The sequence below is a fragment of the Ursus americanus genome, chromosome 36 (genome assembly GCF_024610735.1).
Source record: "Ursus americanus isolate L20-20 chromosome 36, mUrsAme1.1.p, whole genome shotgun sequence".
NCBI lineage: Eukaryota > Metazoa > Chordata > Mammalia > Carnivora > Ursidae > Ursus > Ursus americanus.
This window is the reverse complement of record NC_142162.1, coordinates 26317348-26333481: the sequence shown is the minus strand read 5'-3', so window position 1 is coordinate 26333481 and position 16134 is coordinate 26317348. Positions and strand designations below refer to the sequence as shown.

Genomic DNA, 16134 nt, shown 5'->3' with positions numbered 1-16134 from the left:
TGGAGAATCCAGCTGTATCTACTGATTCATTTAAAATAAATAAAATAGTAATTCTGTGAATACATTAATTAAAATCCTTACCGGGGTGCCTGGGTTGTTCAGTTGGTTAAGCGACTGGCTCTTGATTTCTGCTCAGGTCATGATCTCAGGATAGTGAGACAGAGCCCCCCTGTCCCCAGGCCTCTCCCATGCTGAGACTGGAGCCTGCTTAAGATTCTCTCTCTCTCTCTCCCTCTCCCTCAACCCCTCCCGAGCCCCCCAACTCCCAGCTGGCACGTGCTCTCTCTCTCTCTCCCCCTCCTCTTAAAGAAAACCCCCAAACAAAAACCTTATCCATGATAGCAGAGATTATATCTGGGTAGCTTGAAGAGAACACTGTATTTGCTGAGTGAAAAATATTCTTTTTGAACAGAGAATGGTTATTTGAAATATTGCTAGGCATAATTTCAATGAATCTGGATTTTTCCCCCTATAAACTTCTTTAATTTTAAAGAAAAGCATTTGCAGAAACCCTAATCCCTTCCAATTCAGATTACTTGCCCAGCCAATATTGTGAAGTGCACTATATTCTGTGAGACAAAGTGATGGGAAAAACAACTTGTGGTTTTAATCAGTGGAAAGGAAACAATTTGGCATCTTCTTTAAGTTTGAACAGAGCAAGATGAGCGCCATCAACAATTGCCTTTAATGTACACTTTGTCCTGTTTTTTATCCAAGGATCTAGACATGACAGACAGTCGAGGTATCTGCTGTTTTTTTAAAGAATGTCGAGAGGCTGTGCCATTTCCTGAGCAAGAAGAAACAGATTCTCTAACAGTTCTGAGATTGAATATAGGATTTATGTTTAACCTTTCCACACTCCTAATTAATCAGCTTTAATCCAAATGTCACTTGAGTGAAGAAAAAGATTTAAAGAAAAATGAAGCTCACAAGTCATTGCATATTTTCAGTCCCTGGCCCCACTCCTGGGAGTCATTTTAATTATTAAGTAAAAAAAAAGCATTGGACACGGGCGTAGGTTTAAGAGATCTGAGTTTTGGTTCTGCCTTGGAAAGTTGTTAAACCTCTTTGAGATTTTTCTTCTGTAAACTGGTGGGTGAAGTTGGGAGGGGTTTCATCTTAAGGTTTCCTCTTCACCAAGGAGCTTGACACAATCAACACCTAATACACATTTATCCCACACAACCCCATTGCTCTGTTCTCGCTTTTCTTTGAAAGTCTTTGAGGGACTCCCGCATTCTCTTGCTTAGATTCCCATACTGGTGCTTGCAGGGGATGCTCATTGCACCCTTTGCTGGTGGTGTTTGAAAAAGGGAAGGAAATCTCATTCTTCATGGGTTGCAAAAACCGTAAGGATACTTCGGGCTCCAAGCTGGTGTTCTTTTCTGGAGGTCTCCCTCTCCTTTCCTCCTTATACCCTTAGGCCTCTCTCCAGTGCCCGCCGGCGGTTAGCTTCATGTTAGGCCGTTCTGGGGACGGCGCCAATTTGTCAGATTCTGGCAGCTCCGGTTCTGAGGAGGTGGCATGGTAGGGCCTCACGATTTGGGGCCCTTCTTCGTGACTGTCTCAGTGTGTAAATTCGTAATGTGACAGCGCATTTCCGATTTTTCTACCAAAAAGCCCAAACCTGGGGTCACAATCATGCCCCTATAAGCAAGTTAACTATTGAGCTAGGAGGACACCAGCGTGCGCCAACCACTAGTCTCAGAAGCTCTACTTCTCGACTCCGGACCGGCGAGCAGTTGCGGCTGTCGCTGGAACTACAAGGCCCAGAATTCCTGCGTACATGCGCACTACCATTGTGATGCTCCTTTCCCGGTAACTCGCCCTCTCAGGCAAACCTGAAGATAGCGGCAATTCTCCGGTGGGGGGCGGAGACGCTCCCTGCCTTGACTCTCCGCCCACTTCCTGATAGGCAATGGGACCAGCCAACCGACGTGGCGGACCCGGGAGGCGCTCTCCAATCAGCACCTGTGGCGGAGAGGTGGGCGTGCGTACTGGCAGGGCAGGTGGGCTAGGCTGTGTCGGGTTGCGAAGGGGGAGAATAACGTCGGGTCGGGTCAGCGGGCGCTGCAGTAGTCGCCGCAGCGGCGATGGGAGCGGTGGGGACAAGGCGGCGGCGGCGGCGGCAGGAGGAGGAGCAGGGGCTGGCACAAGAGCAGCGGCTGGGGGCGGCCAGCAGCAGCATTAACAGCAGCCGCCGCCGCCGCCAGTAAACGCGGACGGTACCCGAGGGGACTACCAAGCCGGCCGGCCCTCGAAGCCGCGCTCGGGTCCCGCCGCAGTCGGCGGCGGGGGATGGGCAGGCGGCGGCGGTCCCGCCTGCTGAGGGTTGATCCCTGCAGGTCCTGGCCCTGAGCTGGATCCGAGCCCTCCGCCCGAAATCCCTGCGTCCGCCACGGCCCAGGTAGGACACACCCCCCCGAACCCCCAGGGCGCCGCGCGGGTGCCCTGGGCCCCGCCCTCCCCCAGTCCTGACCCCCTCCTCGGGCCGCACCCCTCGCGGAGCGACCGACCCTGGTGCGGAGGGGAAGGGTACGACAGAGACTCCTCGGTGGCTGCCCACGCCCTGGGCTTCTGCCAGATCTAGTCACTCCACCTCGGAGACCTTCTGCTTCTGCCCCCTTTCCCCGAAGGCTTGTGCCCCGTTTCCCGAGAAGCTTTTGGTGTCTTCACTGAACTTGGAGGGTCACGAAGCTTCGTCTGTTTCTCTCTCTGTGGGTGACCCACATATTACTTGTGTTCATGCTGCTTCTGGTACCAGGACTGAACACACAGGATTCTTAAGATACACCGAGAGCTTCTTTCGCACCCCGCCTCCCCAAATATAATAGAAGGAGGCATGGGACTATATAGTGTTCGCTGTGTAGTAATGACGATGAAGGCCATGACTTTTTGGTACTTAAGGTGCGAAGTAATGACCTGAGGGATTTGCCCGTCATTTGCCTTGACTAAGGTGATGTTGACACTCTGGGATGCTGTAGGAGGGACAAAAGACTCCACACATATGTAATGTCAAATCAGGGAAGTAAACAATCCACTGGGATGCCAGGATACTTTATCGCGCAGTGAAGTTAATTTTGTTTCAGCGTGGCAGCATTAGAGGTAAAAATGACATTGAGTTGTACTTTGCTTTGAATTAAAGTTGATAGGTGGCAGCAATCCCGGTATTAACTCTTCTCATCCTTAGCTTTAGAAATTGTTCTTTCTTTGAATCTTAAAGAGGGCAGTTTTCTTATAACCTGTGTATTATGTAAAGATGTTCTGGTATTCAATAGAAATTGAGATTTTGTGTGCGTGTATGAGGATCACATTATTATGAATGGCCGCATGTACACACACACACACACACACACACACACACACACACAGGCAGGATCTACTCAGTGTGTTTTGTTACAGTGTTTGCTTCTGAGCCATTAATAACAGTTGCATTGGTTTCTAAACACAGATTTGCCAGAATAGACCACAAAGATGTGTTTGCTGTTTTCTTTTTGCTAAATAGAATAGAGGAACGTTCTATTTCGGGGAAAAGGGAGATAGGACATTGATTTTAAAGTATTGAGGGAATTGGAAGCTATGTATTTCTTATAAAGAAGTGGTAATGATGACAAATATTAGTAATATGAGTAATCTTGAAGAATTAATATTAACTCTTGAAATTTTTCAAATAATAAAGACTTCCATGGCATATTGTAATCTATTCAAATTGAAAAGATACCAAAAGGAGTCTTTAATTTAGAAGCTTATGTTTTCCTGTATGATACATTTTTATCAAGGCACTGAAAGGGATGTTTGAAGCATGATTATGAAGGGAAGTTTTTCTAGCACTTTTCCTTAATGATAGAATGTTAGGAAATGTTTTTTCCTCTTTCAGTGTTAGGCACATAAAGGAAATTGAAGTCCCTAGCTTCTTTAACTTAATTTCTAATATCAAATTGAAACAAATTTGATCTTCAGTGGGGGACTAAGAATAATGTATCTCACTCATTATCTTGTCCTATGGTTAATACATAATTTAGTGAATTCTCTATTGTATTGTATATGACTTCAGATTTTGTGTCTTTTTTGACTTTAAAAAATACTGATTATTTTAATGCCTCAGGAAATCTTCATGAGATTAGGCTCATTTATTTTAGCAAATTGAACTCAATTATATAAAGCTTCAAATATCTTTAAATGTAGTGTTGGAAGTGAAGTTTGTGTAATTTAGACAATTTTGAAGGTATTTTACATAAAAATGCACGGAAATGTGAGAATTAGTGATAGATTTTTGGTTTTTCAATGTAAACGAATGTTACGGAGCTGAGTTCACTATGATCATGGAATTTAACTTCGGCAGGGGCAGTCAATTCTTTGTTTTATAACTTTAAAAAGTAATATATAGAGATGACAACTTGACTGCTACTCATGAGAGACTTTGACCTGGAATCACCCAACTAAGACACTCTTAGATTCCTGATCCTCAGAAACTCTGTGAGTTAATGAATGTTTGTTGCCTTAAAAAAAAGAAAAAAAGCAAAAAAGCAATACCTAAGGGAAAATGTTTAATGACCATTATTGAACTAGCGTGGGCTGAACTGATTTGCAAAATGAAACAGCCTTTGAGAATTAATGGAGAATGTAGCTTACTTCCTTCCCCACTTAAAAAAAAAAACAAAAAACTCCTGTAGAAAAATTCTTTAGGGGAACCTGGGTGGCTCAGTCAGTTAAGCTTCCCACTCATGATTTAAGCTCGGGTCATGATCTCAGGGTGGTGAGATCCAGCCCTGCGCCAGGCACCACACTAAGCATGGAGCGTGCTTACGATTCTCTTTCTCCCTCTGCCCCTCTCTGCACCTCATCATGTCTCCTTAAAACGATTACAGCTCTGAACCTCATTATCTCTCCTTAGAACCATTGTAATAGCTTTATCCATTCGTTCATTAAATATTTGTTAAGCATCTACCGTGTTACTATGCTAGGGGTTAGAGATTTGGCAGTGAAAAGGACAAAAATGACGTCACTTTTGGAGCTTACAATATAGTGGGAGCAGTCTGTTGTAGAGTAAGGAATTACAGGTGTTGCAAGCATCATGAAGGAAAAATGCATGAACATGTTAACAGACAGACCTAACAGTCTCAGAAGTGGGTTCAGGGAAGTAGTCTTCTGTTTTGTCACCACAGTTTATTCTACATACTCTACCAGATTCAGAGGTTAGTAGATATATTGTATTGTAAGCAGTTAAATAATTAAAAATAATAAATAATAATAATTTTATTTTTAAATTAAAATTTTAATAAAAATTTTAATAAGAATTAAATGGTCACACAACCTTTGAAACAGCTTCAGACAAACCCTTTCAGAACTCCAGAACACTTTGAAAAATTTGGTTCTACAGAGTCCACCTCTCCCTCCAATTGAGTTTCTACTTTGGGTTCTCCCAGGCTTCAATTGCTTGAGTGTTGACAGAATTCCGGTGTTATGTTTCACATTCTCTGCTTGAACCTCAGAAATTAGGACTAGGCATTACTAGTAGGAGGGTATGTATGGTTATAAAAGAGGTCTTTCAGGTAAGTAGAGAGTTATCTCTTAGCTAGAATCTAGCAGTGTATAGGTCAATTATTAAATGTACAAGTAATTAGGATATAATTTGAATATCTTTGTAAGTTTAAAAGTATATACTGCATTTGTAAATCAGAAAAAAAAACCTTGTCATATGCTGGCACCTAATTTTGTAGTAGAAAATAAGGTTAGTAGAGCCATTAACCTCTTAAATTAATAAATGCTTACAAAACAAATGAATATAAACTGTTAATTACGCATCAAGATGAGATTTGAATGTATTCTCATTTCTACTGTAACATATCATAGGCCTTAGATTACTTACTCTCTTTTCATCTCAGGTTTGCTATTTTTATAAAGGGAAATTAATATACTTAAAATATAATTACAATGGAGATCATTACAGGGAAGTTTTCTGTATTGATGTTTTTTCCTTTGTCTTAGTGGAAAGATCATAGATATAATGCTTTGTTTGGTTGATATGGTTACGGATTTTACCCAAGGAATGGTCTTGCTTAGTGTTTTCATTACAATCTGGACATGTAAGTTACACTGTACTTTCTTTAGTTGTTAGTGTTGTAGTCAGGGAGAAGAAAACTAGATTGTTTACACTTTTATCCTGTTGTCAGTAATTGTAACCATACTGACTTCTAAAGTTTCTCTTTACTTAAATAGAAAATTTACTTTCTTGGATTTATTTATTGAAACCAGAGAGATTCCATGCTATTGGAGGTGTAATTTACCTCCTGAAAAGTTTAGAAGGAACATTTGAAGTATGGTGACTGTTCCTTTCCTTTTGCTATCAGCAAATAAGGTTATTCACAAATCTTCATCACTTTTTAATAACCCTTTAGAGATGCTCTTGCTAAAACCTGTGGGGTAAAACAAAAACAAAATCCCGTGGGGTTTATCCTGTTCTTGACTCTTATTTCTGTTGTTTACATTAATATTATTAGATGTCTTGAAAAACTTACCTGTTAATGTAGTCTCTGAAAATTTGTGTCTGTATCTCAGCTTGTTTAAAAACATAATTGAGGTTATTTTTTATCATGTGAAAAGTATATTATTTTGACTTTTGAGATAAATGAGGTAGCCACTCTGCATCTAACTATATTTTAATCTATTTTTGGAATACAAATTATGTGTTCTATATACTATTTACATAATAGATCATGATTACTTTGAAAGCATCTGATCTTTCACTATAATAATAGAGGATGTTTGGTATGTTTATAGTTTTCATCAAATTTGAAAAAATTTAAGACATTTTCTCTTTAGATTTTTCTTCCCCCCCAAGCATAGAATCTTTCTGGGCCCAATAAGTGTATCTAGAAATTAAACTATCTACAAAAAGTGGAGAGAAACTTTATATAATACAGTATGGTTACAGTAACTGACAACAAAGTAAAAGTGTAAACAATCTGTTCTTTCCTTCTGCGACTCCAGTTACATGTATGTTAGGCTTTTTGATGTTAGCACATAGCTAACTGGTGCTCTGTTGGTTTGGTTTCTTTTTCTCTGTATGTTTAATTTGGGGTAGAGTTTCCCCCCCCCATCTTGAAGTTCACTGATCCCTTCCTCTAGGGTAGCTAATCTGGTGTTAGTCCTATACAGTGTTGGGTTTTTTTGTTTTTTGTTTTTTTGTCTCAAATTAGAATTCCTTGTCTACCAGTTCTATCATCTGTATCTTTTCTGGGTCTGTTTTTACTTTTCTTTTCTTTCTTTTTTCTTTCTTTCTTTCCTTCCTTCCTTCCTTCCTTCCTTCCTTCCTTCCTTCCTCTTTTTCTTCCTTCCTTCCCTCCCTCCCTCCCCCATCTCTCCCTCTTTCCTTTCTTTTTCTTAAAGTATAATTGATACACAGTTTTACATGAGTTTTAGGTGTGTACAACATAGTGCTAAGACAAGTCTGGAGTTATGCTATGCTCACCACAAGTGTAGCTCCCGTCTGTTACCATACAGTGCTGTTACAGTATCATTGACTGTATTTCCTATGCTTAACCTTTCATGTCTGTGACTTATTAATTCCATTACTAGAAGCCTATACCACTCACTCCCCTTCATCCATTTTGCCCATCCCACCACTGCCCTTCCCTGTGGCAGCCAGCAGTTTGTTCTTTGTTTTTGTGGGTCTGATTTTTTGTTGTTATTTGTTTTTGTTTTTTGGGTTTTTTTAGATTCCACATATAAGTGAAATCATATGGTATTAGTCATTCTCTGTCTGACTTATTTCACTTAGCATAATACTCTCTAGGTCCATCCATGTTGTCACAGATGGCAAGATCTCATTCTTTTATGGCTGAGTAATATTCCGCATTCCATATTATTCCACACATATAAGTTCTTTATTCATTCTTCTCTTGATGGACACTTAGTTTGCTTCCATATCTTGGCTATTGTAAGTAATGCTTCAGTAAACACAGGGATGCACATATCTTTTTGAATTAATGTTTTCATTTTCTTTGGGTAAATACCTAGTAGTGGAATTACTGGATCATATGGTATTTCTAGTTTTAGTTTTTTGAGGAATGTTCATACTGTTTTCCACAGTAGTTGTACCCATTTGCATTACACCAGTAGTGTAAGGGATTCCTTTTTCTCTACATCCTTGCTCACACTTGTTATTTCTTATCTTTTTGATGCTAGCCATTCTGACAGGTATAAGGTGATACCTCATTGTGGTTTTAATTTGTATTTCCTTAATAATTAGAGATGTCGAACATCTTTTCATGTGTCTGTTGGCCATCTGTATGTCTTCTCTGGAAAAATGTCTATTTAGGACCTCTGCCCATTTTTAAATTGGATTATTTGGGTTTTTTTTGCCATTGAGTTGTCTAAGTTCTTTATATATTTTGGATATTAACTCCTTATCATATATATCATTTGCACATATCTTCTCCCATTCAGCTGGTTGCCTTTTCATTTTGTTGATGGTTTCCTACACTGTGCAAAAGCTTTTTGTTTTGGTGTGGTCTCAATAGTTTATTTTTAATTTCCTGCTCCCTTCCTGCAGAGACCTATCTAGAAAAATGTTGCTAAGGCCAGTGTCAGAGAGATTACTGCCTATGTTTTCTTCTAGGAATTTTATGGCTTCAGGGGCGCCTGGGTGGCTCAGTCATTAAGCGTCTGCTTTCGGCTCAGTGCGTGATCCTGGCGTTCTGGGATCGAGCCCCACATCAGGCTCCTCTGCTGGGAGCCTGCTTCTTCCTCTCCCACTCCCCCTGCTTGTGTTCCCTCTCTTGCTGGTTGTCTCTTTCTCTGTCAAATAAATAAATAAAATCTTTTTTTTTTTTTAAAAGGAATTTTATGGCTTCAGGTTTCACAGTTAGGTCTTTAATCCATTTTGAGTTTGTTTTTGTGTATGGTATAAGGAAGTGGTCCAGTTTCATTCTTTTGCATGTGGCTGTCTAGTTTTCCCAGCACCGTGTACTGAAGGGACTGTCTTTTCTCTATTGTACAATCTTGCTCATTTTGTTGTAGCTTAATTGACCATAAATGTGTGGTTTTATTTCTGGGTTCTCTATTTAGTTTCATTGAGCTATCTGTCTGCTTTTGTGCCAATACCATACTGTTTTGATTATTACAGCTTTGTAGTAGATCTTGAAGTCTGGGATTGTGATGCCTCCATCTTTGTTTTTCTTTCTCAAGAATGCTTTGACTTGGGTCTGTTTTTATTGACTGATATTTCTCCTTATTTGCATCCCTCGTAATTTATTTGAGTGCTAGGCATTATGATTTGTCATTGTTATGTGCTAGAATTTTTTTTTTTATTCCTTTAAATGTTTTTGGGGTTTATTTTGGGGTACAGTTAAGTTACTTGAAAATAGTTTGATTCATTCTAGGCCCTGGATGTTTTTGAAGGTCTTTTTCACTCTGGTGAGTTATGCAAACTATTTGCAGCCGTATTTGAGCATCAGGGATTGTTCTGCCTGCCCCCTTCCATGATTTGAACTTAGCTTTGATCACTTCACTTCCTTACACACATACACTTACAAGTACTCAGCCAGAGTGTCAAGGGGAATCAGTCCTTTTTAGATATCCACAGCTCATTCTTTGTGCTGATCTCTCCTCTCCAGTGTTTTGTCCTGTTTTGACTTTCCCAGAACTCTGAATTTTGTCTCCTTAACTCAGTGAGAGTGCTGAGCTCTGTTTGGGTTCCCCATTCCTGTGCTGCGGCCTGGGAATTCCCTCCCAGGTGGTGAGCTGGGGTCAGTTGTAAGGCTTGCCTTATTTATTTCCCTTTTCTCGTGGATCCTTGTTCTGTAGTGCCTGTTTCTATAGTGTCTAAAATCCATTGTCCTTTCTTCTAGTTGTTGAAGGTGGGAGGGTAAATCTGGTCCCTATTACTTTATTGTGGCCAGGAACTGCAGTGGTCTGGTGAGTATATTTAAATCTCAAACAAAGAGGAGTCATATTTCACAGCTATGCTGTCATTAGAAATCAGTGTATTATCTTTATGCCCAAATATAGCTTCAGAAATATCTTCTATACCCTTTAGACGTGTCATAAGTTCTTCTGATGATTAATGCTAACATTCTTTCCATTGGGATTAAAATTGTAGGTAGAAGTAATTTTCCTGGGGCACCTGGGTGGTCCAGTTGTTTAAGCACCCGACTCTTGATTTTGGCTCAGGTCATGATCTTGGGGTCCTGGGATCGAGCCCCGCATTGGGATCCCCACTTAGCGAGCAGTCGGCTTGTCTCCTTTGCCCTCTGCCCCTCCCCCTGCTCATGGGCAGTCCTGTGTGTGTGTGCGGTCTCTCTGTCTCTCCCGAATAAATAAATCTTTAAAATATTTTTCTTATTTTTCTGTTAGAGCAGAATTTAACATAAACTATATATGGCACTACTTGTAAAAACCACACTGTTATTTATTTTATGAATTATCTAGCTTCCCTTCCAAACAGAATTTTATTACTTCAGTGTATCTAGATAATAGTTCTAACTGGACTTCCTTTCCTTTTGCTTTATATCCTCCCCCTGCTCTGAAGTCCTTCAGTGGCTCCCCTTTGTCTACTGAAATAGAATGAGTTCACTTTCTTCCTAGCCTGATTTTTACAGTCTGAACTTTACCTTTCACACTTACGTATTTTCTCTATGATCAGAACTTTTTTAGACTAGTGTTAGTCCATTTAGACTAATGTACACGTTCATTTTTCCCATGCACTTGTGTGTTATGTTCATTTCTTCTTCTGTGCCTTTGCTTAGCTCCTCATTTAGCTTTTGCCTTCAAACAAACCACTCCAAAATGCAGAGGCTAAAACAACAATTTGTTAATTAACTATTCTATGGATTGGCGGTTTGGGCCCAGAAGAATGGTTCTTTTTTTGGTTGTTGTCCGGGCTCTCTTATGTGAGGCAGTCAGCTATCTTGGGTTTCTTCACAATCTAGGTTCCAAAACCAGTAAAAGAGGGCAAATTCAGTGCTTAAGTGCTTGTCAAGTTTCTGGTTGTGTTTGCTAATGTCCTGTTGGTCAAAGCAAGTCGCAGGGCCAAGCCCAGTTTCTAGGATGAAGAAAGAAACTCTACCTCTTAATAAGAGACGAAGCAAGGTCACAACGTAAAGAGATGTGTATACAGGAATGGGAGGAATTTGTGGCTATTTTGCCATCTACTGAATTATTGTGAATCCTGTCCACCTCCTCTAAGAAACTTTGTACGATCATCCTAGCCAATGTAAACCTCCCACAGTTCTGATGTGTCATATGTACTTGGCCCCTACAATTTGATGTTGATTAACTTTTTATATTTTTTACCTTTTAAATCCAGAGAATTAATGTTAATTTCTGTTTTTGTATTCTGTGTTCTATTTCAAAGACTAATTTGGAAATAATTGTTTGCATTTTCTTCTTTCTTTGATTGTAAACTCATTGAGGGCAAAACCTGCATTATACTTCTATCTACTCTTCTGTGTATTCATAGCAATTTATTGAATGACTGTATGTTATACTTTCAAGTCCACTCTCAATTATTTGCTGGAGGATGATTTAATTTCAGTCAGCTGTATAGGAGGTGAAAGAAGTTTCATTCATTCCAGTAATTAAACATTTATTAGAAAGATTGTTCTGTGGTTGGTATTACATTAGGTACTAAGTACAAAGATGAGAATAATACTCTAATTGAGGTCATCTTTTGACCTCAAGAAATTTATAGTCTATTAGGAAGACATTGTAAATTATGTATATATTTCTAAGCTTGCTTCTTTATTGCAAACCTAGATTTCTGCCCTGTGCCTAACTCATAGGTCAGCTGGCTTTTCACCATTGCGTAGATGCAACAGTCTCTTGCTGGTCTGCCATACTGCTAGATGGTTGTTGCCTAATCTGTTCTGTTTCTGGCTATCCTTGCCTCTGGTTCGTATGACTATTATCTGTTACTGCTCTTATTATAAGACACACCAATCACAGACTACATAAAACTTAGTTGTGCTGTTTAACAAATAATTATAAATGGTTAAGAAATAGAATATTACCTGCATTTCAGAAGCCCCTTCCTGATCTCATCCCCTTTTACCCCAAAGGAATCTATTCTTGTGATTTTTGTGAAAAATCATGTCCTTCGTTTTCTTTAGACCTACTACCTATGTTTGCATCCCTATTTAACATAATTTAGTTTTACTTATTTTTGAACTTTATATGAAAGGATTTATATTGTATGTATACTTTTGTCTTGCTTGAGTTTTTTCAGTGTTGTTTGTGAGATTTGTTCCTATAGTCCAGTGTTGCAGTAGTTTCTTCATTTTCATTTTATTTATTTTTTTAAAGGATTTTATTTATTTATTTGACAGAGAGACAGCCAGCGAGAGAGGGAACACAAGCAGGGGGAGTGGGAGAGGAAGAAGCAGGCTCCCAGCAGAGGAGCCCGATGCAGGGCTTGATCCCAGGACGCTGGGATCACGCCGTGAGTCGTGAGTCGAAGGCAGATGCTTAACGACTGAGCCACCCAGGCGCCCCTTCATTTTCATTTTAGTACAGGTTTTGTGGTAGGTAGAAAATAGTCCCTCAAAAATATTCATGCTCCGATCCCTGAAGACTGTGAATGTGTTACCTTATATGGTAGAAGGAACTTTGCAGGTGTGATTAAGTTAAGGCTTTTGAGGGGGGAAGATTATCCCTGATTATTCAGGTTGGTTCAATGTAATCCCAAGGGACAGTATAAGAGGGAGGTGTATATAAAAAGCTGTGATGATGGAAGCAGAGGTCAGAGAGAGATTTGAAGATGCTAAACCACTAGCTCAGAGGATGGGGCCATGAGTCAAAGCATCCAGGCAGCTTCTAAAAGCCGGAAAAGGGATTCTCCCCTATAGTTTTCAGAAGGAGCATAGCCTTGCTGACACCTTGATTTTATACCCATTAGAAGCCTGGACTTCTCATCTCTAGAACTGTAAGATTATAAATTTGTGTTGTTTTGCCATGAAATTTGCAGTAATTTGTTACAATAGCAGTAGGAAACAAATACTTTTTTTTTCTTTAACTCTATGAATGTACTACACTTTATCCATTCTTCTCTTGCTGGACATTCGGGTTGTTTTTAGTTTTGGTGTTTATGGATGGTGTGGCTATGAACATATTTGTGTGTGTTTCCTGGTGCCCATGAGAGAAGAGTGTTTTTAGGATATATACCTGGAAAAAGAGTTGTTGGGTCATGGGGTATGCCTATTTTCAGCTTTATAATGTAGAACTATTTTCCAAAGTACATTCCTACCAGCAGTGTATGAGAGTCTTTAAGTTTTTATTTTTAAATAATTTCTTCTTTGATAGTCACTATGATAATGCTTCCTTCCTTCATGTGGGCGGGTTCTCAAAATTTGCTTCAAGTCAAGACACATTTAGGAACTAATTTATACTGTTTCCAATCTAGAAATAGCAGGTGTCATTGGTTTATTTTTATTCCCTTTTTGATCAACTAATTTTTCTATTAACTTTAAGAGCAAAATTATAACAATGCAAATGCTGTAATTTAATTTGTAATTATAGTTGTAGAGAAATAATTTTCTCTTGCTGATAAAAACATTTTTATTTGAATTTGATAAATAGTAGTTGTATAATAGGTTTAAATTCAAGGCCTTCATGCAAACATCATTTCTTTTCATCAGCATTCAAGCAGCACAGGGTCTGTTTTGGACAGTAGTATGTCTGTGGATATGACGATTTCTCCTTCTTTCAGTTGAGAAGCATACAAAATGATTTACTAAGTAATGACAACCATTTATTGAGCATACTTATTGTGCCAAGCAGTGTGATAAATAAACACTTTACATATATCATATATTATCACTTTTAATCCTTAGATAGCCGCTGTTCTTATCTCTTTTTCATAGATGAGGAGATTGAGGCCCAGAGAAGTTAAGTAATGGGCCTTAGATTACAGAGCCAGGATTTGAATCTCGGTAGTCTGGTCTTAATGTCTATTTTGTGAGAAGTCCCTGGAGTTAGAAGACAATAAACACACGGCAGTATTATGTTAATTTCTCTTATAAGGAGTTCTCTTCGTTAGGTGTGGTTTGGTTTGGCTTATGTTTATGGAATTCTTATACAATTTTTTATCCATTTGCCATTGTTCCTCTTATCATTCTTATTTCCATTTTCTCTTTATTTTTCCTTTCTCCTCTCATCTTTCTGTTGTATTTGTGTATGTGAATCTATATGACTTTTAAATTATAGCTTGAAGTCTCATTTTCAGCTCATCAATTAACTTCATCAACTGTCTATTGATTAATGCAAAGTTTATATTTTTTTGATTATGGCAGAGGATATGTGATTATGATATGGTCTTCATCTTCAAGGGATTTATAATCTAGGGGATTGTCAGTATTATATTAATTTGTTGGCTTCTTCTCACTTTTTTCTATCTAGTAAATGTTTCAAATGATTTTTTACCACATGTTGTTTGGCAAGTTGAATCTCTATTTAGTATGTTTTGTCCATATTTTCATCATCTTTGGGTCTGTTTTGACAACACCTCCACATTTAGCATCATTGTCTGAATTTATTAGTATGCTATTTATTCCCTATTTTAGGTCATTAAGGATATTATCAAGGAGGAATTTATTTAGGGACGCCTGGGTGGCTCAGTCGTTGAGTGTCTGCCTTTGGCTCAGGGCGTGATCCCGGCGATCTGGGATCGAGCCCTGCATCAGGCTCCTCCGCTGGGAGCCTGCTTCTTCCTCTCCCACTCCCCCTGCTTGTGTTTCCTCTCTCGCTGGCTGTCTCTCTCTCCGTCAAATAAATAAATAAAATCTTTGGAGGAAAAAAAAAACCAATTTCTAAAAAAAACCAAAACCAAAAACGGAGGAATTTATTTAATTATTTTCTTGCAGTATATAGTTTTCTCGCATCAAGATTGATTATTTTTAACTTATTAGTGTTACTGAAAAAATGAATTCCAATTATTTGACAGCATTGATACTGCAGCCAAATTACATTAATTTTTTAAGATATAATCAGTGATGTGGAATCGAAAAGAACCTGTGGTTCACATACAGCTTTGAGAAACTATTGCCCCTTGCCATTAAGGTCTGGTATATTAGTTATGTATTACTGCATAGCAAATTACCCCAAATTTAGTGTTTTAGAACAGCAACATTTATTATCTCACAGTGTCTGTAAGTCAAGATTTTGGTTTGTGACTCAGCTAGGTACTCTGTTTTAGGGTCAATCACAGGCTTCAGTCAAGGTAGGCTGTAGATGTCACATGGCTCAGTTGGGGAAGGATCTGTTTCCAGGCTTAGTCCGATGGTTGGTATGATTCGGTTCCTTGGGAATGGTTGGACAAAGGTCCTCAGTTCTCTGCTAGCTGTTGGTACCTATTATAAGTGGAGCCATATAATTGTGCTAACAGGTGCTGCCCTCAGTTCTTTGCCATGTGGGCCTTTCCTGGGGGCAACATGGCAGCTTGCTTCATCAGAATAAGCAAGTGCGAAGAGCCAAAGAGAGAGAATGTCAGCAAGGTAGACATTGCAGTCTTTTAGAATACGTCTGGGAAGTGACCTCTCACTTTTGCTGTATTCTGTTCATTAGAGGCAAGTCAGTAGATTCACCTACATTTGATGGGAGGTGATCAAAAGCATCAAATGGGGGATCATTGGGAGCCATTTTAGAAGAAGTGTAGTATACCTTGGTAGCTTATAGGATTCTGGGCTTTTCCCCTAGGGTTCAATTCCTGTTTGGAACAGGTGTATCCTTAGATTTATTTCAGTGTTCTGTGAAAGACTCTACATAGGATACCACTTTATTCCTGACAATTGAGAGTGAGACAGTGAAAATTATTTGGCTTTTGTGGTTATATCTGAGGGGTACCTAGTAGTCATTAAAATTTTTTTTTATTGTGGTAAAATACATATAAGATTTACCATTTTAACCATTTTTAAGTGGGCAGTTCAGTGGCATTAAGTACATTAACGTTGTACATATATCGCCACCTGAACTTTTTCATCTTCCTCAAATGAAATTCTGTACCCAGTAAACAATAAATCTCTGTTATCCTGTCCTTGCAGCCCCTGGCAACCACCAGACAGAAACTACTTTTCTGTCTCTATGAATTTGGCTACTCTAGGTGCCTATTATAAATGGAATCATATATTCGACCTTTTGTGA

The 16134-nt window shown here is 39.1% G+C and overlaps 1 protein-coding gene across 1 annotated transcript in view; it reads left to right on the top strand.

The window, feature by feature from the left end:
• Positions 1–2024: 2024 nt before the first annotated feature.
• Positions 2025–16134, top strand: part of TTBK2 (tau tubulin kinase 2) — a 134035-nt gene continuing 119925 nt past the window's right edge. The window contains exon 1 of the mRNA XM_045771667.2: positions 2025–2407. The gene's annotated coding sequence lies outside the window, so the exon portion shown is untranslated. The remainder of the gene's footprint in view (positions 2408–16134) is intronic.